The following is a 27264-nucleotide window of genomic DNA, read 5'->3' on the forward strand; positions in this document are numbered from 1 at the left end:
ATCCCAATGTATAGGGTTTTGTTTTGGCCCATTCAACATGCCTTCTCCTGGTTCCAGATGATGCAACCCATCAAAAATGCCATGGACAGAGCAAAATGGACCAAAACTTTTCTAAACTATTAATAAAAAAACAATTTTTGATAACCATGCTATATGAAAGAATGGATTATTGTTCTCTTTTATTATAAAATTATTGTCATATGAAGAAGTCTACAGCCAAAAAGGAGTATGTTAGAGGAGGTGTCGGACAGTTAATACATAGAAACATTATATTATTTTTCTGAGTTTTGTGTATTTGTGGTACTTGTATCCTTTAGGCTTTGTAATTTGTCATGATTTCTTTCTTATTCTGCAGAAATATGCAGTTAGACCTAAGTTAGCATTGTAAATTTTTCTTACATGTAGCTTCTCAAATTGTATATGTGTCAGGTATAAGATGTGGACTCATCCTTGGGCTGTACTGTATTCCTTCACAGGCCTCACTGTGGATTCTGGGGAAGCATATATTTATTTAATATATGAAATATTTAAAGGTCACAAAACTCTAAAGCATATGTAGAGGGAAAACCTACTTATTATGCTATTGATTCTTGTAACTTCCTTTGCAAACAGTGGATCAGACAATGAGCAACTAGAGACCTAAAGCCTAGACAGATACTATATTATCTATCCCAAATTCCACAACTGAGGCTGATGATCAGGTTCATTGCCACTGCTGAAAGATTAGACTGCCTCCTACAGTGTTGTGATGCAGAAACAAGATGATGGCGAGCAAGAGAGAGAAACACTGAGTGAAGGAGTGTGGGAAGAGGTGAAGGAAAGAAACGAACATTTTATTGAGGGCCTGACTCTGTCAGGTGTTGTGTTACTCACTCTCACATGATTATCTTAGTTAATGAATCTTCAAATGTCTGTAATATATAAAGAAATATCTATGATGCATTACATTCTTATTGCCTGATTTTATGACTTCCTCATAATCCAGCAGAGAAAGAGAGTAAAGAAAGAGGTCTTTGGAATCACACTGAGAAAGTTCAGATATTTGGATCATGAAAAAAAAATCACCCATTATATTGAGTGACAGTATAGAGAGATTTTTCTTGAGAGTATAAATACTTTCTACTCTGGGGAAATATCACCCACCAACCCCAAGATGTGTAGTCAGCCACTGTGCTGTAAGATGCATGATCCAGGTTTGCAAAAAGCAATTCTCTTCCTATTCATTTAAGAAAGCAACTTAATTTAGATTTAGGAATACATATTTCAATAATCATAACATTGTGAGTCAAGAGTTCTGGTTCATGTTTCTTGAAATTTTTTTCATGTTTTCCCGAATTTAGCATTGAACACTGGGAGCTACATAATGATTTTTTAAAAACTGCCAACTAGATTTCTTAGAATTCAAGGAAACATGGTTTCCAGGGGTGTTCAAAATTATATTTATACCCTGGATCAGTACTATTGTTTTGTGATGTTTACCTCCAGTGACTGACTGGGCTATATGGTCTATCTGTTCAGTGGTTCAGTGCCATCTTGAGTGTGAAGGAGCTCCCAACAAGAACTTTGAGGAGATATGTCTGATTCTGCAAGTGTCTCTTCCATATGTTTTTTATTTTGTATCTATACTGCATAAGAGCATATAATAGTTTACATAACAGAAGATATGAATTATATCACCCCCTGCCTATACTCCATGTCACTACTTCCTAATGTGGCTTTCTTTGGAACAGGTCTTGAAATTGTGTTTTTGATTTTGTGGGTTAGTTACTTTCAAATTTTGTTTGATGACCTCGTTATAACATTCTCTTTCTTTTTGGAAATTAGCTTCAAGTATTATCAAAGGCTCTCATACCATGCTATTTTTTTTTAAATAAATAGAACTTAATGTAAATGATACATATGTAAATAGAATCATAGGTGAGCTCCAAATGCAAGCCATTTTGAGTTGAACTTACAAACAGGTGAGAAAAGTTTAAAGATGAAGAGTCTGCAATTTGTAGATACTTGGATCTGGTCATTTTTGCTTCTTTGGAGGCTTCTGTTGCCTTCAACGTAAGGAATCTATTGTGCATGGTGTGAAGATAAATTGCAGGCTGGACAGTGATGTGCCTGCTTCAACCAGGGGTGCCATCCTCATAGCATTCTCTCAGATGGTGCCTGACACAGAACTGGTACCTAGTGATTATTACCTCAAGGTAGTTTAAGTGTCCTCAAAAGCAAATAAACAGTCATGTTAAATATTTACCTTGAAATAAATGTCATATCTCAACAGCAGAGTGTATTTCTGACATTACAAATGGAATTTAAAGAAGAAAATAATTTTTAGAAACCTATTGTATAAGAACATTTTCCGCAAGACTTTCTTTTTCTGAGGGGTACCTCCACAAAATTATAATGGGTTTAATAAACTTCTAACTCTCTGGATGGAAAGATTTAATCCAGACATTCACACGGTTTTATAGCCAGAAGCATCAGCCATGAGTAATTATCAAAGACAACTTAGATACCAAGAATTTGGGCTGAAGTGGATCAATGAATTTTGTTCAAGTGTCCAGTTTCAATGCAGTAAACTAAAGACATCCAAAATGATGTCACTATAGCACCATATTCAACTTCTTAAAGTTGTTTTTTCACCCAGGAAAATTCTGAGAAATTGCATAACAGGATATTTGTTCACTGACATGAGAAAGAGGACTGGCATTGGAGAGTACAATGAACAGTTATTAAATTAAATATCAGTATCCAGTTTTTCATAAAAATTTCGAATGATATGGGGCACCTGGGTGGCTCAGTTGGCTAAATGTCTGATTCTTGGTTGGGCTCAGGTCATGATCTCAGAGTTTCAGATCAAGTCCAGTGTTGGTCTCCATGCTTTGCAGAGAATCTGCTGGGGATTCTCTCTCCCTTTCCCTTTGCCCACCCCCTACCCATGCTCTCTCACACTTTCTCTCTCTAAGATAAATAAATAAAATATTTTTTTTAATAAATAAAATCTTAATTTTTTTTTAAAATTTCAAATGATACATTTCAACCCCAGTACTTTTTGGAGCTTTGAACACTGGAAAAAAGATTTATTTACATAAGTACATTACTTAAAAATGTAAATATTCACTTTTTTTCATTTTCCAAATTTTGTGCCAAGAGTGAAAACTTTAAACAAGCACAGCTATAAATTGTTACACCTTGTTCCATAACAGCTCATTCTATGGATTATTCACTGATTAAAGCTCTCTGCCCTATAGTGCTGATCCCCATTGTGCATGCTTCAAAATCACTCACTGCAACCTTGGTTTAGAGACATGGCTCTTCTCTATTCTGGGGAGTTTCATACTTAGTCACACAATGGTAGTACTTAATATATTTTTATTTAATGCATAGGAAGAAGTGAAAGTCTTCAAACCTGTTGGTATACATAGTCATGTCTACTATACAATAAAATAACCTGAAATTTGGCAAGTGGGTCATTTTTAAGAATGTATTAACCTAATTTATAACTTTATTGCCAATATTAGTTGCTGTTCAATTTTCATGTTTGTGCCTCCACCCTGGGTGGAAACCAAGGCCATGCTGGCATAATATCCAGTAAATGGCTCTATGTGCAAGGAAGAAAGAAATGAGTTTGTTGGCATATGTCTTCATGGCATGCTGCTAAAATTTCATTTTCATTTTTTCAAAATTGCAAAATAATCAGGTCAAATTTTCTTAATTTTGACTACATTAATTATTGAGTATCGTTTGTGAAATGTATTGCTTAAAAAATACCAATTGCTTCCAAGTTTATGATCTTTCATTTGCCATTTATTGGGGATTGATGCTACCAGAGCTGAAACTAGACTCCGCCCTGTCGGAACCAGTTTACTGTTCTTTGCTTTCTGTCTTGAAGGGAGGAATTTAGGTGTCATGGGTTTGTTTGGACTTTTGAAAGATTTGATCTTATCAACCTTTAGGATCATTTGTTTCTGAACTCCAGACATCAAATAGAGGTAGAACTATTGATCAGATGATTTGAAGTCATGCATATGGATATCCAGGTAGTAATTATTTAAGTAATTTAAATAATTTTAATTATTTTTGCAGTATTTAAATAAAATAATTTTAAATAATTTTGCAGTATTTAAATAAAATCTAAAAAAAATAAATTTTTCCTCCCAAGATCTTCCATTGTTTGGAGTTTATTCTATTTTGTTTTTTGTTTTTTATTTTAAAGATTTTATTTATTTATTCATGAGAGACACACACACACAGAGACAGAGACACAGGCAGAGGGAGAAGCAGGCTCCATGCAGAGAGCCTGCCATGGGACTCGATGCTGGGTCTCCAGGATCAGGCCCCGGGCCAAAGGCAGGCGCTAAACCGCTGAGCCACCCAGGGATCCCCCCAAGTTTTTCCTAGTTTGATATGCTCACAGCTATTCGCTTTTTCCATCAGGGCATCAATTTGGACCTTTCATTTAGCACTGGTCTCAACCCTATCCCTATAGAACCCCACTGTCCCCAGTTTAACGACACATTGCTAAAAGATGCTTATTATTTATATAGTCCATCAGTCAATTTGAGAATAATCCTAATGTGACAGAATCTTGCCAATGTCTCTATTCATTTTTTTGTTTCCAACAGAAATCCTGGGAACTTGAAGGAGCTGCTTCTAGCAATCTATTAAATAGTCTTCATGGTATATCCTGGAAAGAGGATGGCATGTTTTTGCCATTGTAATTTGCTTTAGTGTAAAATTATGCCACTTGGAATGAAGCTTTCAAGATAAGCAATCATCTAGTGCACAGAGGAGGGGAGGACTGGGACTCCTAGTTTGCGGAACCCAGTGCCATCTTTATTACCTGAAGCTTTTTCTTGCCTTAGTTGCCTCCAGGCCACCTTACTTGCCATCCAACTTTGTAGAAGTTGGGGGAAAACAATAACTCATTTCTATGATGTAGTGAGAATGATATGAAATTACAGATATAAATGATTTTGGAAATCAAAATAATTTACATATAATTCTTTTATAAAAAGAGGACTTTGCTGATGCATTCTTTGAAGAATATGCATTATGGGGGGCACAGATACTTTTTACTGTTTTGCCTGCTTCTTACAATGTTAACGGCACATGTGTATATGGAATGCATGGCATAGGCATGTCTCATTTGTAAAATAAAATATCTGAAATGTTTTATTTTTAAAGATTTTATGTATTTATTTGAGAGAGAATGAGTGGGGAGGAGGGGGCAGACGGAGAGGGAGAAGTAAACCTCCCACTGAGCAGGGAGCCCAATGTGAGGCTGGATCCCAGGACCCTGGGATCATAACTTGAGCTGAAGGCAGATGCTTAACTGACTGAGATACCGAGGTTCCCCTGAATAAATAGTTTAATAGAAAATTCACTGCTATGTCATACATTAAGTTTCATAGTGCAGAGTTCCAAGATATCTTAGAGAAGTTACCAGAACAAAGGTAGGCTCTTCTAGAAAGGAGTGCAAGTGCTCGTGCTCTGCAGGCACACAGTCCCTCTTTTATCCTACGGCTCTTTAGTACCTTCAATTCCCCCTCTTCCTCTGTCTCAATTCCCAGGATAGTTCACCAATAAAGGCTTTTTCTATCTTGGTGAAGTGGTGACTTACCTTCCCTATTTGCAGTATTTAAAATTCTGAGTATCTGACCTGGAACCAGTGTTATAATTTTTTTCCTTTTGCACTCTTTTATCTGTTTTCTAGGTTTTACCATTCTTACACAATAGCTCTCATATATAAATCCCTTATGGCCTTTGTAGATGACATGTGAGGAGGTCAATATGATGGAGTTGAGCTTTTGCAAAGCCACATGGAATGGTACACTCTTTTAAGAATTAGGCTGTCAGTACCGAGGGGTGGTTTTTTTTTTTTTTTTTTTTTTTTTGGAGACGGTCAGGTAGGTGCAGCTCCTGGAAAAGACACCAGATGCCACAAAATTTCCAGAACCCGAAATGACCCAAAGCAAGTCCAGTTTGTAGATTCATACATTCACATACAGCAAACTGTTAAGACCCTGAGGTGAGATATACACTTTCTGATACAATAGCCAAAAAATTCACTTAGTTCTGAGCATCAGCAGTAAATGGACTGTTTTCCCTCTAAGCTCTAAGATCTGGCCCTGGAGTGGGAGGTTTACGACTCCAAGAGAAAGATGGAGGAAATCATAGTGACCTTCAGGCTACGTGAATTTACGCTGCCACTGTCTTTCTATTCCTCGTGTAATAGAAGTTATTCCCTACCCCTACTCTGTGTGAATGAGAAAAATGCCAAGTAAAAGCTTTAAATTACTCAAAGACATGCAAACAATTCAACATCCAACCTTTGCAACAAAAAAGCAGTTTCTCTTGAGATCTGTGAGAAAGGGGTTGAGAAAATGCAAATCTTTATTAAAAGGAAAGAATGAGAAATTTCTAAGTCCTATGGATACACAGCATGAGTCTCAGAAAAGGGTCACGAGGATGGTTAAGGAAACAGGAAATTTTATATCTTGTGGAAGATGGCCAGAAAAAAAAAACCAAAAACAAAACAGAAATAGAAAGTAGCTTGATGGAAATCTTTAGCTTTTTGAAGGCTATGGTGAAATCTGCCAACTAATAGGCGAATAGGAGGTCACACTGTGAAATTAATAACCAGTAAATTTAGAACAAATAAAGCAGAAATGCTTTTGCACAGCATTTAAGCAGCCCATGGCACTGACAACAGCAGGAGGTCAGGGAGCTAAATGCTGCCGAACCAGAAATGAAGAAGTGCGGAGTATCATTGTCATTCTTGCCACCGTCATTTGCAGTTAGTTGGATGATGATTCGGGTGACTTCATCCTTTGCTTTAGAATTTAATTATGATTGCACTTTGTGGAAAGCTAATAAAGATGTAAGACAAACAGCAAGAGTGGAAGTAGATAAGAGGCCCCTCTCCGTGAGCCCACAAACATACTGAACGCGAGAAAACTATCAGATGATACAGACAACCGCCGAGTTTCAAAATCTTGCGGAGACGTGGGTAGGCTGTACCTGGAGAAGTTTTCTTTCAAACTTCCCATCTTCGGCACGATGACATGCAATAATTCTTGGGAAATTAAAATTTCTTTCAACTGACATGATAAACTTGAAGATTTTTAATTTCCCCACTTTCCCAAATTCAATATTTAGCAAGTCCTTTTTTCCTGCTCTGTTAATCCCAGCTGGAACCCCACAAACATGCCTTTTGGGGAATACTGGGTTTGCTGCTGCTGCTGCTGCTGCTGCTGGTCTACAATACCTTGCCTTACAATACCTTGTGTTTCATAGCCCAGGAGGGGCAGCATTACAGGTGGACAAAAAAAGATCCCCCACCTAAGATCATCAGTATATCAGTATATCACGTACTGCAGCTGCCAGGCCGAGTCTCAGCTCTAAACATGTGCAATTTTACAAAATAAGTCTTAAGTGTCATTTTTAGTTTTATTGCTAACTATAATCAATGCTTAGCCATTATCACCATTCTTTTTATGCATATAAGGATCTGTGGGTACCCCCTTCTTACTTTTTCACCCCAGCATATTATTGTCAGCTTGAGTTAATGTTCAACCAGAAATTGCTTGGTGTGATGGGGAGGCAATAAGATAGAGACATTTACTTTTTCATTAATCTCCTCCTTGCCACAATTAGCAAAGGTGTAAATATTAACGCCTCTGATCTAGATATGAATTGAAACTATTATTCATAAACTCGTTGCCACAGAGACCACATTCTTCAAAAAACAGTGACACCTGACCATTTCACCCAGTGTCTTCATTTGTTCATATTTTGGCTGCTAAGCATTCCACTTCCCTGCTACTGTAATGGAAACAACCAAGCTCCATTAGTTTGTATTATTTTTCATTAACTTTAGAATCTCTAAGGTTGAAATTGAACAATGTGTTTTTCAGTTGTTCTTTTTTTTTCTTTTCTTTTCTTTTTAAATGCAGTTGGCCTTTTTTCCTCCCTTAAATAAATAATTTTTTTATTTCGGTATTTTCATTGTAATCATGGTTATAATTGACAGCTTTATAATACCGGGGGGCATGGTTGAGGTCTCTTTCTCTTTTCAAACACTCCTCTCCATCCACAGCCAGGGCTGTTTTCCTTTGTTTCTTTGCTGTCTGAGAAGAGGCAAAAGATCAGAGAGAGTTTCTGGCGGAGGTAGAGTATTACATTCCATTGTAACTAGTAGTTTACATAGACTGTGCAACTAAATGTTCTGTGAAAACAATCGAAAATGACTTTTCCTTTTCCGGTGCACATCCAATGTTTTCAGAAATCTAGAGGAAAAATCTTATGGTCTTGAAAACCTGAAATATTTTGTATCCACTTTTTAATTGTTGATGTGCTGATGTCAAACCACCACGCTGGGTATTTTTAGTGCCTATCCCCATGACTGATAGTGTGTGTAGAAATCAGAAGTAAGGGTATCACTCCTGGCAGAATTGGAGTGAATTAGAAATTCTGTTTTCAAGACGTTTTAAAATATTCACTTTTTAACCTCCTTTTAAAGCTCCCTCTTGCTGTATTTTGCAAGGGTGGGGATTTAATGCATGATGCCTACACATGTGTACATAATATTCTCTACCTTTTGTCTTTAATATTCCTTGGTTTTTAATTATTAAAGATAAGTATTTGAATTATAAATATTCTAGTTATACAGGAATAGGCAAAGCAGGCATATACCCTCAGGCAAAATTCTTCCATTATCCATAATCCTTCTGCCTCCTGCCTCCATTTCTCTGCTTCCTATCTTTATGTCGCCTCAAAAAACACACAGAGGCATTCTTTTAAACCCACCTTCTCCTCCCCACTTAAACCATAGAAATCCCTTCTCAATATGTATAGGGGCCTCTTCCTTGAAGTGGGATGTCATACTTGTCCTAAATATAATAAAGTGCTATCTTCAAGGCATTTCTGCATCCAAAACACTCCCCAGAAACCTGCCGAGCCCTCCCATCTAACCAGTCTGAATGTCACAAATCATAGCCCAGAAACTGCTTTATAGTGAATCATTAACATTGTCAGGAATGACTTGGCAGAGAAAAAAAAGCTTTCCATTAGAGAACTGAGGGAGAATATACAAATGACAGCATTGTCATTCCACTCCTATTGTTTTATAAAGCTCTGAACTGATTAGTAAGAGTTTATTACAGGGAAATATGACTGTGAATCTCATGGGTTACGCTAGGTGTTTTCATATCTTCCTCTTACGTTTTAGAGCTTCATGGATTATTTTAAATGTTTTGTTTTTAAAATTCTGCTTGCAGTGCTGAATGAAGTTTTATAGGATGAATAAAAGTGCTAAGAAACAGATATGTACATGTGTGCAAAATAGCTGACCTGATTATTTGTAAGTGAAAGCCATTTTTGTGGCCACTTGTCTGGGATCTCAGTCTTCCTGACTCTTTTGCCCAGCAGGGAGGTGACTAAAAGGATCAAAATGCTGCATCAAGGATCAACAAAGGTGAATCTGCATGAGTGTTCTCTGTCTTTGAAGGTAGGTCATGTATCACTTTCTGATGTTGGAGGCCAGTAGAGTTTAGAATCCTTTGTTGTTCTGCGTTTATCTGAGCTTACATCCTGTCCGTCAGAATGGCTGACCAAGAGTTGATTACCTAATACCCATCTACCCTTGTAGAGTGTGGTGGATGTAGCTGGACCTACGAGATCTTCGAGATGGAGGCACTCATTTCCCAGGGGCCAGAGTGCTCCTTGCCGTTGTTTACAGTCAAGCACTTACCTAAAACTTGCCCTTGGCCAAGAGAGGCTATCTTCTCCAAAGTTTCAGTCCTGCCTCGGGTCCAGCCTGATCCAGGGACTAAACCTGGCAAGATTTCTGGTGGGTCATCCCAGCTTCAGGGTACCCAATGACTGAGGCTGAGCCTCAGGCCTCTGCTGTGATTGTATCACAGTTCAGCATCTCTCAACAAGTCTTTTTTTTTTTTTTTTTTTTTTTTTACCTTTCCCTTACAAGCATCATATCTGAGAGCATTCCCCAATAAACCACCTGTATGCAAATCTCAGGCTCAGAGTTTCTTTTCACAGGAAATTCAATGAATGGAAGTTGATACTGGGGATGATCCTAGGAGGCAGGCTCTAAAACGGGATTTTGGAATTGAGTTATCTGCTGGCTGGCTGGTAATTAGGACTCCATCACTGGTAGTAGATATGGTATCGATAGCTCTGGGATGTAGCCATGGTGCATTTGTTAAAACTTTTCTTGATGTTGAATTGTGATGGGATATTCACGGAAGAGAAGGCATTGCAAAGTGTAATATCTTAGGTGCTTGAGAGCTTCGGAGTAAATAGTAATTAAAGGACTATAGAATTGGATAGTTTTTGCTGCAAGTTACCCAGGCATTGGAGAAGACATGAAAGGCTGAGGGTGATTAATCACCAAATTAAGGTGAAGTATAAAAGCCAGAGGGCCCCCTTGGCAGCATATAAAGAGACTCCCATCTCTTGCAGCTGCAAAGTGAAAAAGCTGAGGATCTGACTCAAAACTTAATAGGAGTAGATTATCTCAAGAGATGGTTGAATTTTGAGTCTGAGTTGTCTCTATCAAGTTTGGGGTCCTGATTGGGAAGGAGTAGGACCCTGAGCCAATATCCTTCAAAATACTGAATGCCCCCCAATTTCCCTGACCCTTTGAGCCTGCAGAAGTGGCCCACTTTTCCCTGTCAAAAGCTAGTGTTCCTCCCTTATCTGAAGAAATGCAGAGGCTTCTGACCAGTAAGATAGCATGTGGCCCTTCCCTCAGAAGCTATATTCACCTCCCCTCCTGGTTACCAAAACCATAATGAGGATTAAAGCACAGCACATTCCAGCTGGGAAAGTGGTGGCCTTGATGTGCTAAAGGATCCAGTCAATATGTACTTATGAGACCCAGGAGAGTATGTTTAGAAACTGGATCCCAAAGATGTTGAATTAAGGGGGCAGAACATAAAGTTGGAAAGGAGAATTTATTGATAAGAGAACACTATTCTGTGATAAGGATGTAACCCTCTGTCAAAGACTCCAAGAAAAGAAGCTAATATGCTTCTGTGATGGTGCTTTGCAGTTTATTTACTTTTAAAAAAGATTTTATTTATTTATTCATGAGAGAAAAGGCAGAAACACAGGCAGAGGGAGAATCAGGCTCCTCACAGGGAGCCTGATGTGGGACCGATCCTGGAACTCTGGGATCATGCCCTGAGTTGAAGGCAGATGCTCAACCACTGAGCCACCCAGGCATCCCGCGCTTTGCAGTTTAAAGAAAGCAATGGCCCATACCAAGTGAAGTAAAGTGCCATGGATGATGGTAAGAGCCAGAAATGTGGGAATCCTATGGTAGATATAAGCAAGGCCAAAGCCCACCATCTGAATGTGTTCCATGGGAGGGCCTAAATGAAACTCTGTTTTCCAAAATAAGGTGTTAACTAGTGGAAGGGACAAGAGTATCATTGAAGTGTTCAGTGGCTATCTACTTTAAGCCAGGGCTCATCATAGGAGATTCTACTATAGACACAGTTTCCGTGATAGTAATAGGGATGGTAAGATACAGATATAATAGAAGCCAGAGAGTAGCATTTGATCACCAGCAGCAAGGTATGTACAATTGTCATAATGAATGACAAGTTTGGAGTAGCAGCCAGGGAGTCCTCACTAGTAGAGAGCTACAGAGATGGTAACAGAATCCATATCACTAGGGACAAGACAGCTGGGTAATTGATGAGGAAACTGCTCAATCTATAAAATTAGAGGAATACAGGAGTGGGTAACCACAATGAGAGCAACTCCTCCAATAGTAAGTCATGATCTCTTGCCCAGTTTCTGAGCCAGTTTTCAGAGCCCAAATTCCTGAGAGAGGACCATAAAAACTACATACAGTAATGATTTTCTTAGTCCCTTCCCAAAGGGACTTTAGGGTTATTTACTTGAGTATCTGCTCACTGGAGAAGGCTACTACCTAGACATTTTGATGGCTGTTGACCCAAATCCAAAGCATCGTTTATGACCCATTAGCATGAGGATATCTAAAGCTAGGAAATAAAGTCCTGGCTCAGGTGTGGGCTCAAAATTGGTCCACTGGGTCCAATTTTCTCAGTTTCAGCATATATACTTAGAATAGACATTTATTCATATTTGGTGGTATTCCCACATCTGTTCCTTGGTCTGTGGGATTAGACCCATTATAGCAGGGAATGTCAAGTGGAAACCTTTGGGATTGCTTCCCCTCAGACAATTAGCAACTAAAACAGTTATATACCAGAGTGAATGGCAAAAATTAGTGCCACCATTGAAGACCTAAAGGACGAGGGATGGGGGGCTCTATCATATCTTTATTTATTTCAGCATTCTGACCCTAACAAACACTAGACTGATGCCGGAGGATGACATTGGACTATTACAAACTCAGCCAAGTAGATGCAATTGTAATGTTGTACTAATTGTGCTATCTTTGCTAGATCATATTTCCCTGACCTCAAGTATAGGGTAGATCAAGAATAGATCCAAGAATTTATTAACTGGTGAATGTGCTTTAATACCTATCTGGAAGGTACAACAGAGCAGTTGGATTCATGTGGGCTGGACAACAATGTACATTTACAATCTTTCCTAAAGCCACATCAGTTCTTTAGTCTTATGTCATAACATAGTCTAAAAGGACCTGGACTGTCAGAAAATGATGCAGAGCATCACTGTGGCCCACTATATCAATGACATTATGGTCATCAAACCAGATAAACAAGAAATGGCAAGTATGTTGGAAAACATGAAAAGACATATGTGCTCCAGAGAGTGGGAGATACACACTTTGTGAAGATTTAGGGGTCCACTGTATCATCTGGAGATGTCAGAACATTTCCTTCAAAGCAAATGGACAATTATACCTTGCATATCTCACAGTCCCTAGTAGGTCCCTTTGGGTTCTGGAGATAGCATGTTCTATACATGTGAGTATTGCTCTAACCCACTTACCAGGGAACACTGAAGATGTCCAGATATGAGTAGAACCCTGAATGGACTGCACAGCACATCTGGACTGCAGTGCAACCAGCCCTTTTCTTTGGGCCATATGACCAGATATTAGAATTATCTAACAGTGGTGGGAAAAAATGTCATGCAGAGTTTATGGTGAATCACAATAGGAAAATCATACCATTAAACTCATGAGTTCTGAAGAAGGACTATATGCTCCACAGTAGAAAATTTCACATCATTTGAAAAATTGCTTCTTGAGTTCTACTGGGCCTGATACCGACCATAGGACACCACGTGATCAAGGGGCCAGAAGTATCTGCCCATCATGATCTGAGCTCCAGATAATCTACTGTGAGATGGAAGTACTACATTTTTGGTCAAGAACTGGCAGAACCAGAGGATGATCAAATGTCTTGAGCAGATGGACCATATTCCCATGAACCCACCCACCACTGTTATATCAGTGCCTCTTTTTTAGCTCACGTGGAAGCCTACGAGGAAACAACACTTTTGATTAGCTGATCAAGAAGGAAGAGGACTCTTTTGGTTGGTTTATAGCTCAATATGTGAGTGCATGCTAAAAATAGACTGCTGCGGTACTAGAGCTGCAGGGGGCTTGCCCTTAGAGCCTGTGGTAAGAGGAAACGCTCCCAGGAGACAGAGCTTTCAATTGTGTACCTGGTCATTCACTTTGTGTGGAAAGAGAACAAGCCCCAGTTTGGAATATATATGGATTCACGGACAGTGGCAAAATGCTTGAATGTTTGGCCAAGGTCCTAGAAGGGGAGAGACTGGAAGGAAGGGCTCAAAAGTGTTGGAGAGCAGGCATTTCATGGATATATTGGTATGGGCACACAGTGTGAAGACCTTTATATTACATAGTGATTCTTACCAGAGAGCATCTACCATGGAAGATGTACTAAATGACCAAATAAATGGAACAAGCCAGTGGACATCAGCCAACCTCTGTTATTAGTGACCCAAGTGCTGGCACAATGTTTATGTGGTGAGAATGGGAACTGTGCCTGGGCCCAGCAGCACAGATCCCGCTCACTGAGGCTGATACGGCAACTACCACCGCCAAATGTCAAATCTGCAGACAACAGGGATGGAGAGAGCCAAACGGAGTCTCTCATGTCAAGCAGAAGCCTGTGTTAAGCAGCGATGCAAGCAGTTAAGGTGCTGCAACTAGGAGATATCGCCAGGACTGATGTCAGCTGACACCCCAGAGCTGATAATGAGCAGAACCAGAGGAGGTCTGCAGGGACCCAAAACTGATTAAATCTCTTTAAAAAGTGAAGAATTTTGGCAGCAAGCTGTCAAGACTCTTCTGTCAGACAGGTTTGACCACTTAAAAAAGGCAACTGCCGCCAAAGGCTCTGCCCGATTGATCTCTGAACAGAACCGAGATCCTTCACTGCTGGAACAGAAGAAGCAGTAAGTGCTGAGAGCTGACCCAGAGCAGACGAGGCCTTATCTCAACTGTGTGCCCACAGAATGACTTTGCGTTTGATTCCTTAGCTTACTGCACTCTTCTGCTATCTGGTTTGTCGTGTGGTTTGTCTTCTGTCCTGCTCTGTGTGCTGTGTAAGAAGCCAGGTCTAATCACATGGTGAAATGTCATCGAGTTTGGAACCCTGAACCTGCTTTTTAATTGTGATTTAGCTTTGCTTTATGAATGAATAAAGCTGGCATTGTAGGAAGACACAACTCTCGTGTGTGCCTTCATAGTGTGTTCATGACAAGAGACCACTTAATACTAAGCCCTCAAAATAGAACCATTCCTTAAGATCAATCATCCACTTGTTAGCAATGGATAACAATGGATCCCTTTTACCTTAGAAAGGCAACAATTCATCTTGACTAGAATAAGCAATGTTGCAGATTTGGATTTTTTTTTTTTTGTCCACAGGGCCTGTATCAGTTTTTTTTTCTTTTTAAAGATTTTATTTATTTATTCATGAGAGACACACAGAGAGATAGGCAGAGACATAGGCAGGGAGAAGCAGGCTCCATGCAGGGAGCCCGATGTGGGATTCGATCCTGGGTCTCCAGGATCAGGCCCTGGACTGAAGGTGGCGCTAAACCGCTGAGCCACCCAGGCTGCCCCACCACCCCCCCATCAGTTTTTCAAGTTGCATTGCAAATTAACAGCAAATTTAGTGGCTTAAAAGAACACACAGTTTCTGTAGGTCAAAAGTCTAGGTATAAATTAACTGGGTTTTCTCCTTCAATGCCTTACCAGGCTGCACTGCAAATAACCAGGGCTCTGGTCTCATCAGTGGCTTAATGAGGGAAAGATCCATTTACAATCAGTGCCACTATCTGTAGCTCTAAGAGTATTTAATGTTCTGACACAGGATGCCACATCATACTGTCTCAGGTCAGAATTATGTGCGGTGGACACATGACCGGGGGATTCACTGGCCCTATCTCATACTATCCAGAAGATGCTGGCCCATAAAGCAATGAAACAGCTTCTGGAATATATGCCTAAGGCATCAGGTTGGAGATGATACCCTGAGAAGATGAGTCACCATCCTCCATGAGGCAGTAGAAACCAATCACCCTAATTAATGGCCATTTTATGATGCAAGGCTACATACCAAAAAGGTAGAGTACACAGGCCTAGAAACCAAGAATAAAAGTAGGAGTGGGTTGTTTTTTGTTTTGTTTTAAACCATCACTGCAGTGACCTACTTGCAGATTTGTGTTTCTTGTCCCCAGAACTCTGTAGGTCTTGAGGTCCTGGTTCCCCAAGGGGGGACACTCCTACCAGGGTAAATGGTAAGAGACCCATTAAACTTGAAGGTATGATTGCCTCCTGGTTACCTCACATACCCTGGCACAGGAAATTTCTGAAATTCCATTACAGGAAACATACATTCAGCACTCTTTTTGGTACTCTCCTGCCCAATGTTGACAGTAAATGGACAAGTGCATCAACAGTCTGAGAAGAGGGCAGCCCTGGTGGCACAGCGGTTTAGCACCGCCTGCAGCCCAGGGCGTGATCCTGGAGACCCTGGATCGAGTCCCACATCAGGCTCTCTGTATGATGCCTGCTTCTCCCTCTGCCTGTGTCTCTGCCTCTCTCTCTCTGTCTCTATGAATAAATAAATAAAATCTTAAAAAAAAGTAGTCTGAGAAGAGTATAGTGATTGGGGACTCAAAGATGGGGCTCTATCAAAGGAAAAGAAAACAAAAACTCAAATAGACATCTGTACTCCCATGTTCACAGCAGCACTATTTACAGTAGCCAAGACATGGATGCCACCCTAAGTGTCCATGGACCGACAATGGCTAAATAAGTTGTGGTATATATACAGAATGGAATATTATTTAGTCATAAAAATTAGGAAATCCTGCCATTTGCAACAATATGAAGGGCACCCCCTGAGGAGTATACTAACTGAGATACATCAGACAGAGAAAGGCAAATACTGTAGGATCTCATTTATATGTGGAATCTAAATTTTTTTAGATTTCTTTTCTTTTGAAAAGAAAACCCCAGACACATAGAAAAAGAGATCAGACTTGTGGTTACCAGAGGTGGGAGTGGGATGTGGAGGGCAAACTGGGAGACAATTGAAAGTGGTCAAAAGGTAGAAACTTTAAGTTATAAGATAAATAAGTTCTAGGGATGTAATATATAACATGACAACTATGGTGAGATCTGCTATATGATATCCAGGAAAGGTGTCAAGAGAGTAAATCTTAAGAGTTCTCATCACATGGAGAAATTATTTTTCCTTTTTTCCCCCATCTTTTTTTATTATAGCTATAGAAGATGACGGATGTTAACTGAACTTGTTGTGGTCATCATTTCATAATATATTTAAGTCAAAATTTTATGCTATATATACCTGAAACTCATAAGTGATGTCAATTACATCTCAATAAAATTGGAAAAAATTATATAGGCATTCATATGCTAATAAACATATTCACAGATGACAATCATGGGAAGGAATTAATTTACAGTAAGAATTGCAATAAGTTCCACCTTCACTTTTTTTTTAAAAGATTTTATTTATCCATTCATGAGACAGAGAGAGAGAGAGAGAGAGGGGCACAGAGACACAGGCGGAGGGAGAAACAGGCTCGTGGGACTTGATCCTGGGTCTCCAGGATCACGCCCTGGGCTGAAGATGACACTAAACCGCTGAGCCACCTGGGCTGCCTGCGGTAAGTTCCACCTGCAGGTTTTCTTGCTTTCCAACCCTCCTACCCCCCACAATGGGGATCTGATCTGGGTCACTTTCTCTCCCATTCCCACTGGTAAACTAGTGACCAATAGGTATGATAACTCTGCATAGGACAAGTAAAAAGTGGGTCATCAAGGAGGGAGGGAGATGGTAAGTATTAATCGTGGCTGTGAGACTAGCTATAGAGTAGAGTGTAGCTCATCTCACAAAAGTTCCTCTTAATAGTTCCTTTAGGAGAAAAGATGAACTAGAATCCTGGAGGATTCTACTCCCAGACGTGGCAACTTACTATCCGAAGCAAGTGAATCTGAATGGTCAAAGAAGTCGACTGTAGTGGATGCTGGAGTGTGCTGCCCAGATTCCTCCTTTAGGACAAAAGACACACTTTCTCTAGTTTCCAGGTATGGTGCTGGAAACTAGATGATTCACAGCTGATTTCAATCCAGGGTTGTTTTATGCCGAAGGCAACCACCTTGTTGCAGGCTCTACTCTCTACCTGGAGGCAGTTCCCACCCAATGAATGATTGGTCAATGCAGGGATATGGAGGTCTGGCTCTTCTGACTCAGGCATCTTTGAAGGGCTTTTCCAGATTCAGCATTCTAGTGGGCCTCTGTTGCAGTCTAAGCACACACATCTCCCTCTTCTTACTTCACTCTCTTGCAAGTATGGTGCTGGAGAACAATTCGTCATAGACACCTGCCTCTGTTTCAGGTCTGCTTTTGAGGAACATGACCTGCAGAATCATGGGACCCCCAGAGTAAAAATTTTTGATAGAATGAGCTAGATCATTTAATAAAACAAGCTGTTTAACCATTCACTTCTCTTCACTGATTTGACTGGCTAATGTTCTGGAAGGGCACACTGAGCATAAACTCTTCTATGAGAATACTGTCATAAGTTACTGAAGGTCTTTTAAGGACCACTCTAAAACTCAGAGTATTATTAAATGCTTTCCTTCCATTTTGTTTGAGTGAGACAACATATGAGAATGCTAAGAAATGTTGCATTTTCTCTGCTAAGAAATGTTGCATTTTTCTCTGCATATTAAGTATAATAAAGGAAGCTGGTTTGATCAATATGTTTGTTTTGTTTTGTTTTTTTTACAAAACACATATTACATATATGCTATAAATTTACCACCTCCATAAAAGACAGCTGCTCCAAATTTTGCCTACTTAGCTGTCTGTGAAGATAAAAATATATTGAAGCACAAGTGGTTAAACACAATAAAAGAGTGCCATCCTCTGTAACACTCAGCCAGGCCAAGGCAGACAGAACTAATCCGATTTGACACCACCGAGGCCTACCTCACCATCTTGCTCTTGGCAGAATTCCTCGTGAAGTTCCTATGTGCTCTGCTAGAGCAAGGACCATAGGATGGAGTTCACGGATTTCCTCCAGTGCAAACGTGTAAGTCAGACTTTATTCCTTGAGCTTTCTTCACATTCTAGTATAAGATTTTCATATGAAATTTTAGTTAGATGTAGGCATAGGCTGGATGAAAATGAAAGAAGATGAAAAGCATCCCAAGGGCGGCATTCTCTGCTGGTAATCAATCGGGTTGCATCACCACATTTTTGACATGCTTCTCCAATATGATACAGAGAAAGACTATGTAGAAAATTATCATGCAGATTCACTCAACCTAAAAACATTACTCAGAGAACTGGCTCTGTAACATTTTGATTTCTTACTGGAGAATAAAATGAAGTGATTTATTCCTCGTAATATTTCTAAAAATATTTTACTTTGGTCCCTATAGTTAGAACCAAAATTCCTGCATAACAACAAAAAAGTTGAGTGTTCATCATTCTTGTATCTTAGAGCAAGACCAGCTTTTTATTTGAATACAAAGCCACTTGCAGGATATTTTATCTTTTTTTAAAGGTTTTATTTCCAGCTATAAAAATTATATATGTTCATGGTGTAGATAATTAGGAAAATACAATGCAGCCACTAAATGCATTTTATGATCTTTGAATTATGTTGGAAAAATGCTTGTGTTATAATATTAACTGGAAAAAAGGATAGAAAATTGTATATATTATATATACAGCATATACTATAATTTACCTGTTTCCCTACTGTGACAGACATACGTGCTTTTTCATTATTCACGAATTAAAATTCTACTGTGATGAACATTTTTGTGCATAACATTTCCCACATTTTGGATTATGTTTGAAGGATGTGGTGAATTATTAGGTGAAAGGAATGGGCACTTTAGCATTTTACCATTTTTTTTAAAAATATATTTATTTATTTATTTATTCATGAGAGACACAGAGAGACAGGCAGAGACACAAGCAGAAGGAGAAGCAGGCTCCTTGCAGAGAGCCGAATGTGGGACTTGATCCCAGATCCTGGGATCACGCCCTGAGCCAAAGGCAGAAGAGTTGATTGAAAAGTTTTTCTGAAATGGCAAACTTACGCTCAAGAGAATACATCTTAAAATGACCTTTTAAAAAATCTTTCTTTTCTTAACTATATAGTGAACATGTAACATTAAGATGTACATGTTAATTTGATACATTTATATACTGCAATATGATTACCTCCCACAGCCTTAGCTAACATCTCTATTACGTCACACAATTATTGTTTCTTTTTTTTTTTTTTTTTTTGGTGAGACCAATTAAGATCTACTCTCTTAGCGACTTTGAAGTTTAGACTGCAGTATTGTTAATATAATCACTATGCTTTGGATTAAATCTCTGGGACTTACTTATCCACTTGTTGCAAGTTTATACCCTTAAAATAACATCACCCCAGTTCTTCCCCCACCCTTTAGCCCCTGTTAATCACCATTCTATTCTCTGTTTTTACAGAACTTATTAGCATAAAGTTATCAGGTTCTATCCAGGTCGTCACAAATGGCAAGATTTCCTTCTTTCTCATGGCTGAATAATATGCCATTGTATGCATACCACAATTTCTTTATCTATTCATCTGTTGATGGACATTTACAATATTTCCATATCTTGACTACTGTAAATAATGATGCAATACACATAGGAGTGCAGACATCCTTTCAATATCCCATTTTCCTTTCCTATTTATCAGTAGAAATCTATCTCAGCTTTATAGCGTGTACTATATATATTTTAATACCACTTTGAGAAGACAATGCTTTGTATTGCAAATTGTGAGATATAATCTATTAAAAAAGAATAAAAAGAATAACAAAATAATAAGGCTCTCAAAACAAACTAGTTTGGTTACAAAATCTCCAATGATTTCGGAGCTCGCGGGCCAGGAGCCCGAAGCTAGAGAGCCTCTAGGCGCCAGGCAGCAGTCACCAGGCCACAAAATGAATATATTGAGTTACACTGGAAGGCTATGGCTATCGTTTGGATTACCATGAGAAAAAGAGAAAGAAAGAAGGTCGAGAGGCTCATGAACGTTCAAAAAAAGCAAAAAAGATGATTGGTCTGAAAGCTAAGCTCTACCATAAACAGCGCCATGCTGAGAAAATACAAATGAAAAAGACTATCAAGATGCATGAAAAGAGAAACACCAAACAAAAGCATGATGAAAAGACTCCGCAGGGAGCAGTACCTGCATATCTACTGGACAGGGAGGGGCAGTCCCGAGCTAAAGTACTTTCCAATATGATTAAACAAAAGCGAAAAGAGAAAGCGGGAAAGTGGGAAGCTCCTTTACCCAAAGTTCGTGCTCAGGGAGAAACAGAAGTATTAAAGTCATTCGAACAGGAAAGAGAAAAAAGAAAGCATGGAAGAGGATGGTCACTAAAGTCTGCTTTGTTGGAGGCGGCTTTACTAGAAAACCACCTAAATACGAGAGATTCATTAGGCCAATGGGCTTATGTTTCAAAAAGGCCCATGTAACACATCCTGAATTGAAAGCCACCTTTTGCCTGTCAATACTCGGTGTAAAAAAGAATCCCTCATCCCCACTATATACAACTTTGGGTGTTATTACCAAAGGTACTGTCATTGAAGTGAACGTGAGTGAGTTGGGCCTTGTGACACAAGGAGACAAAGTTATTTGGGGAAAATATGCCCAGGTTACCAACAATCCTGAAAATGATGGATGCATAAATGCAGTCCTGCTGGTTTAACAGCGGTTTCAGACAAGTAATCCCTTATAATTACTGAAGACTACACACCCGTCAGGAAGACCATCATTGTTGTGGTTCTGGATGCTAACAAACAGCCTTACATATCTACAGTCATCAAGACATTTATTCTACTGTAAAAAAGTTGAAATAGACATTTATTAAAATAAGTGGTCTTTAAAAAAAAATCTCCAATGATTTCTATGAACTACTTTTCTTCACTCTAATCAATCAAAATGTACTTTATTTCCAATGAAGGTAATGTAAGAGGAGTGGGGGAAAGAAGGTAAGATAGAAAGGTATCCTTCTGAGTTGGTTCTTCAATGTGATGGGAAAAAAAGAAGGGAGGCAGAGGAGCAGAAAAATAAAGTTCTTTTAGTACTGAGCAAAAAGATCTGTGTTCTCTTCGGTTTACCATATGCAAAAATTCCTTTCTCCTTTTGTCACCCCTGCAAAATATCCTGCTAATTTCTAGGTTGGAAAAGTCTCTCTTATGGAGTCTATATCAAGAGACCAAAGCAGTCTTGTAAACAAGGACACATATTTTACATCTACAGAAAGGTATTTACAAGGCCTTCCTCAATTATGAACTCCATTTGAACTACCAAACTTCAAGCAATCCAGTGCTTTCCTCTACCTTGTGTGTCCTTTTAGCAGATTGTTGTGTTTGTGTATTTGATCACACTATATATTGATCTGATAATTCCAACCTTTAAATAATAACATCTTAGAATGATGTGAATATAGAACTTTCAAATTTTATAAGTATGATCCTGGTGCAGCATATATCATGTCATAGGTACTCTGCAACCATTTTTCATGAAGAATTACATTAATAGGGTTCTAGGTAAAACTAAACAATTGGCCAACTCTTTTTGGCCCATATATATATATATATATGCACAAACTTTCTTTTAAAAAATCTTTTATTTACTTATTCATGAAAGGTACAGAGAGAGAGGCAGAGACACAGGCAGAAGAAGAAGTGGCGAGCCTGATGCGGGACTCAATCCCAAGACCCAGAGATCACAACTTGAGCCAAAGGCATATGCTCAACCACTGAGCCACCCAGGCGCCCCTATGCACAGACTTCTAATCACAGCTCATTTTCAGTTTTTATTCAGCCATTCATTTTTTTTCTTTTATAGATGACCATATATTTTATTTTCTGAACTAGAGAGTATTTCTAGGAGTGAAGGGAAGATGCCACGAAATCACTATTACAGACAACAGGTATAACCTATGATTGCCCAGAGCAAATTGGGGCATATTGTTACTCTATTTGCCAGGCACAAGGAAAATTATAACCATGGTTGGCTACATAATTTGTGGGGCCTAGTGCAAAATAAAAGTGTAAGATTCCTTGTTCAAAAATTATGAGGAATTTCAAATGGTGACAGGAGAGCATTTCAACAAGCATGGATCCGACTATGGGATCTTGTGTGACTGCCCAGGTCATATGCCTAGGAAACTGGCTCTGATCATCAACAGAGCTAAAATACTTAGGTTCTAGAACTTTTCTCTCCTCACCAAGTAATATCAACATATATTTTTGTCTTAGCAGCCCGGGTGGCTCAGTGGTTTAGCGCCACCTTCAGCCCAGGGCCTGGTCCTGGAGACCCAGGATCGAGTCCCCCGTTGGGCTCCTTGCATGGAGCCTGCTTCTCCCTCTGCCTGTGTCTCTGCTTCTCTCTCTCTCTCTGTGTCTTTCATGAATAAATAAATAAAATCTTATTTTGGTCTCGGGCTTTCCATTCTGACATGACCTTAAAGAGTGGGGGGCTAAAGAAGAATGCAAGTTCAGAAAGTTTACATTTAAGGGATTGAAGCAGTTTTAGTTTTTTTGTTCCTAAGGAGCAAGTGTTAACATTATTGATGTAATCTTTTATTCTAAATATTTAACCTCTTAAATATTTATATTTTTGCCCATATAATAAATATTAATAAGAAATATTATATGGGCAAAAGGTGTCACTTTAAGAATCATCAACTTTTGATTTAAATACCAACAAGGAAAAAATACAGTAAAGAATGTTGCACAAGCATTTGTCAAATGCAAAGAAAATCACAATTAATGTAGAGAGAGAAGGAGAGGGTGAAAGGAATGAAAAAGCCTTGTATTTATCAAGAGGTAGCCATACCCCTGGAATTTTGATAAAGTAGCTGAATGACAAGTGGCCATCACCAAGTGCTGCTTCTTCTTGTGACAATGGTCATAGAACTTAAGAGAAATCCCCCAGTAGCTGAAACCCTACCTATAAAGAATGGCTCCAAATAGGGCACCTGAACTAAAGTAAATGAATCCTCTTCTTTTCTAAAAGGAATCTATATTTATAAACTAGCTTTAAAACAGACAGGCATGCAGCCTAGGGAGCATGGCTGAGGGAAAACAGAATAGTGGCATTCAATGATACATTCTCAGTAACGAACATGGCTCATATCTCTTAGATTGATATTGATTTTCACACTAGATTGTTTTTTACAGTGCTACATGCTGGAAGAGAAGCTTTATTCAGAGTTACACAGATTATCACCCTCATGCAGTACGATTTCTGTGATAATGGATAGGCTCATCAACATCCAAAATTTTAATTCACCTGTTGGATGAAATCTGGAATTCTGCAATAAAACTTGTTTCCCCAGAGTCCCAAGTTCTAGGGATACAGGTGCTGCAGTATTTATTAGTATCCAACTCAAAGAAAGGAAATATCTGTCTTGTTTATCTTTTCTATTAGTTTGGTTAAAATCAATTTTTTTTTTTTAGTTCCAGAATTATAGTTGATTCTTTCTCTAATTTCAGATGGGCAGACACAGAGACACAGGGTTTGGATAAAGCTATGTACCTCTGAGGCCTGGCAAGAAAGAAAAAGGAGCATCCTGATCAAAGGAAGATGATCGATCACTTTTCTACCACTTTTGGAGAAAGGGAGGAGGGTTGTCATCCTATAAGTCCTCAAAAAGATGGATCATTTTTTGTTAGCCCAGAGAAAAGAAAACATTTCCTACAAGGGTCAAAGTAGATCAACAGGATGCCACAGGTTGGATGTGAGTCCTATTTCCATGGAGCCTCCTTTTTTTGGAGTGGCCACATGGGCAAAGGTGAGCAATCTGATCATAACAGCCCATTGGAATATATCAAAGATTAGTCAGGTATTTAGGAGCAAAAAACAAAACAACCATACAAACCTTTAAAAAATATAATACCCAAATACACACACATATTTCTTTTTTAAGATTTTATTTATTTTTAGAGAGAGAAAAAAGGACCAGGTGGGGGAGAGGGAGATAAAGAATATCTCAAGCAGACTCCCTGCTGAATGCAGAGACCTCAAGACATGAATTTTGCCAAAATCAAGAGTTGAATTCTCAACTGACTGAACCACCCAGGTGCCCCTCACACTCATATTTCAAATATTGTTTTGGTACCTACATTCAAACTGCTATATGTAATCAAGTTGTTCAAACCACTTCTGTATCTATGCCTGCAGACTTCAAACAGTATGGAACAGTCTGATACCAAGAAAATTGGGGTGACAAAGTGGTATTTGCTTAAACAGCCCTGGATTCTAGAAAGGGAAGCTTCTGTGGATTGAATTTGAGACTTGAAAAATGCTAATTCTTTATGCTGCTTCATTTCTGACTTGATCATAGGAGCTCCCTGGAGAAGGTGGGATTGTACAGAGAGAAGCAATAAAGAAATCCATGGATGTGAGCAGGTCCTTTGGAGTCCCATACAGACAAAACTTGTGTGGACTTTAAGTTGTTGAGGTTGAAAATTGTGCCATAAATTTTGTTTAACTTCTATAGAATACTTTGCACAGCTTTAAATTGTTTTAATCTCAATAATAAAGATCTGTTTTAAAAACATATTCCTGCAAGTTATCCCTCCCCCCCACCCCGCTTCCTGGTATGCTCTTTTAAGATAAGATTCTGTCTCTAATAGAAACATATTGACAAACACATTGTCAATAGAGATGAAATAATTCACTGATTATAGGATAAAGTTAAACCTTTACACTGGTTGTTACCAATGCTTATTCCAATCCTTTTGAGTAGTGAGCTATTTCAAATTCAATTCTGGTACTCTTTCAACACAAACATGAAAAAAAATCCCCAAAAAACCTAAAGGCATGTTAACTATTTTTTAAAGAGGAATTTGTCAGAATAAACCTCATGTGCTATTATCAAGGCATATTATGGCTACTAAGTAGATTTTAGTCAATAGAATGCTAAGAATTTGAACATCACTTAGAAACACAGTTTATAGACTTAAAACTAAAACCCAAATATAATTTTAAATTGGAATTATTTTTACATATTGAAATATTCATACCAGTAAGTAGAATGACCTGCTTAAAGAATAAGATTTTTTTTTCTTTTTTTGACAGAAGGTCCTATATAAAAAGTTTTATTTATCATAAATTTTCAAGGAAACTTTATTGTTCCAGCTAAGAAACTTGTATTTGTGCAGAAAGGCGTTGTCCTTTCAATTTTTCACTATAGTTCATTCAACACATAAGGTGTGTTTTTTTTTGTTTATTTTGTCAGAAGCGTTTGGACTTGTAAAAAAATACATTATCCTGTATCTAAAAAGTAAACACACATTCCAAGTGTGTTGGGGCAAGCCACTAACCATCTATTTAAAACAAATCTTCCCATTTGATTTTCAGAGCAAAAATGGAAACTGTCTGTTTTGATTTAAATCTGTCCCAGAGCAGTTTCCATGAGTTAACAGGGCTGAATTGTAAACCTAGGAACAAATAAACAAATGAATACCCAAGTGGCTTTGAACAATTGAACCACTGCTTGGTTTCCAGTGGGTGCTTCCTCTTCTCAAGCCTGCATTATAATTAAGAGGTTACAATGGAAAGAAACCTGGGACAAAGGCATGGGGAGAGAATGCCAAAATCCTAATGAGAAGAAAAACCCAGGAAAATCTGTTTAATAACCTCACAGCCATTGTTCACATCAGAGTGACAAACAGTATAATATGGTAGAGCTCTTGTGTCCTCTGGCTGTTCAGCACTGCCTCCACACTTTTTTACTGTGCCAGAACTACTTAGCTTCTTTTTACAGCCCTCACACACATTAAGTCGACAAGGGACGGAGAAAGCCTGCCATGGCAGCATAGGAAAAAGAGGAGAGAGATGAGGAATTGGGTCAGACTGGTCAGGGGATAAAGATACATCCTGATTGGATATATAAAGGGTAAGACACATAAGTGACATAAAACCGAGCTATTTCAGTGTTTACTCTATGTATCAACAATAATTAATGTCCTTAATTCTTACCACCCCATAACCCATGCCCTGGGTTTCAGGCTATAATTATTACTTTTTAACTTTCCTAATTGAACTCAAAGGCTCATTACAATAGTAAAGGCATTTAAATCAATAGAAATATAAAGAAAACAGATTTTGCTAGAAAATCTGTACTTCAACAGATTTTAGGATACAACTTTTGGTGAGTATGAAAGTAATCATGTTGATATGTCCAAAGGGCAGAATGCTTGACACTTCCGTATGGAGAGAGACACAATTCCAACTCAGTACTCATTCATCGCACAGCTCAAAAAGAACAGGGATCAACAACCTAAGTTCTTTTAGGGTATAGGGATAAAACATGAATGCATACATTTGGCCAGGTATAAAATGAAAGGAAATAGCAGAGATATTTGCTTGTGTCCATGACAGACTAGCCCATCTACAGAACAAATATAAATGGTAAATTTAAAAACAGCATGATCACACACACACACACACACACACACACACACACACACACGGAAAACAACTGCTTGAAGGTATTAGAGCAACTAAAGCAGCCAGAAAAAAGGGAAACACGCCTAGCTAAGCCACACCTTATCTGCTTTTATTCCATTTGTTAGGATTAGTGTTACAGTTGTTTAGGGTTAGAGAGTGTTGATTCCAAGCATTGTGCATAAAGGCTGAACTGAAAGCATTAGTTTAGAGCTTACATCAGTTTCAGCAGGCTGGGCAGCCAGAAGTTGA

At 38.7% G+C, this 27264-nt stretch overlaps 1 protein-coding gene, 1 long non-coding RNA gene and 1 pseudogene across 5 annotated transcripts in view; 2 read left to right on the forward strand and 1 right to left on the reverse strand.

Moving 5' to 3' along the window:
• LOC144302966 (uncharacterized) overlaps positions 1 to 9520 on the forward strand; it is a 57019-nt gene extending 47499 nt beyond the window's left edge. For 2 of the 4 annotated variants that reach the window (XR_013370000.1, XR_013370001.1), the window contains exon 5: positions 4617 to 5177. This is a non-coding gene — a long non-coding RNA (uncharacterized LOC144302966). The other 2 variants (XR_013370003.1, XR_013370002.1) reach the window with 2 other exon arrangements.
• Positions 1 to 27264, reverse strand: part of LOC144302962 (uncharacterized) — a 776799-nt gene that overhangs the window by 39250 nt on the left and 710285 nt on the right. The gene's annotated exons all lie outside the window — the stretch shown is intronic.
• On the forward strand, positions 14134 to 21441 carry LOC144302847 (ribosome biogenesis protein NSA2 homolog; annotated as a pseudogene).

Source organism: Canis aureus, chromosome 32, assembly GCF_053574225.1.
Source record: "Canis aureus isolate CA01 chromosome 32, VMU_Caureus_v.1.0, whole genome shotgun sequence".
In the NCBI taxonomy this organism is placed as follows: Eukaryota; Metazoa; Chordata; class Mammalia; order Carnivora; family Canidae; genus Canis; species Canis aureus.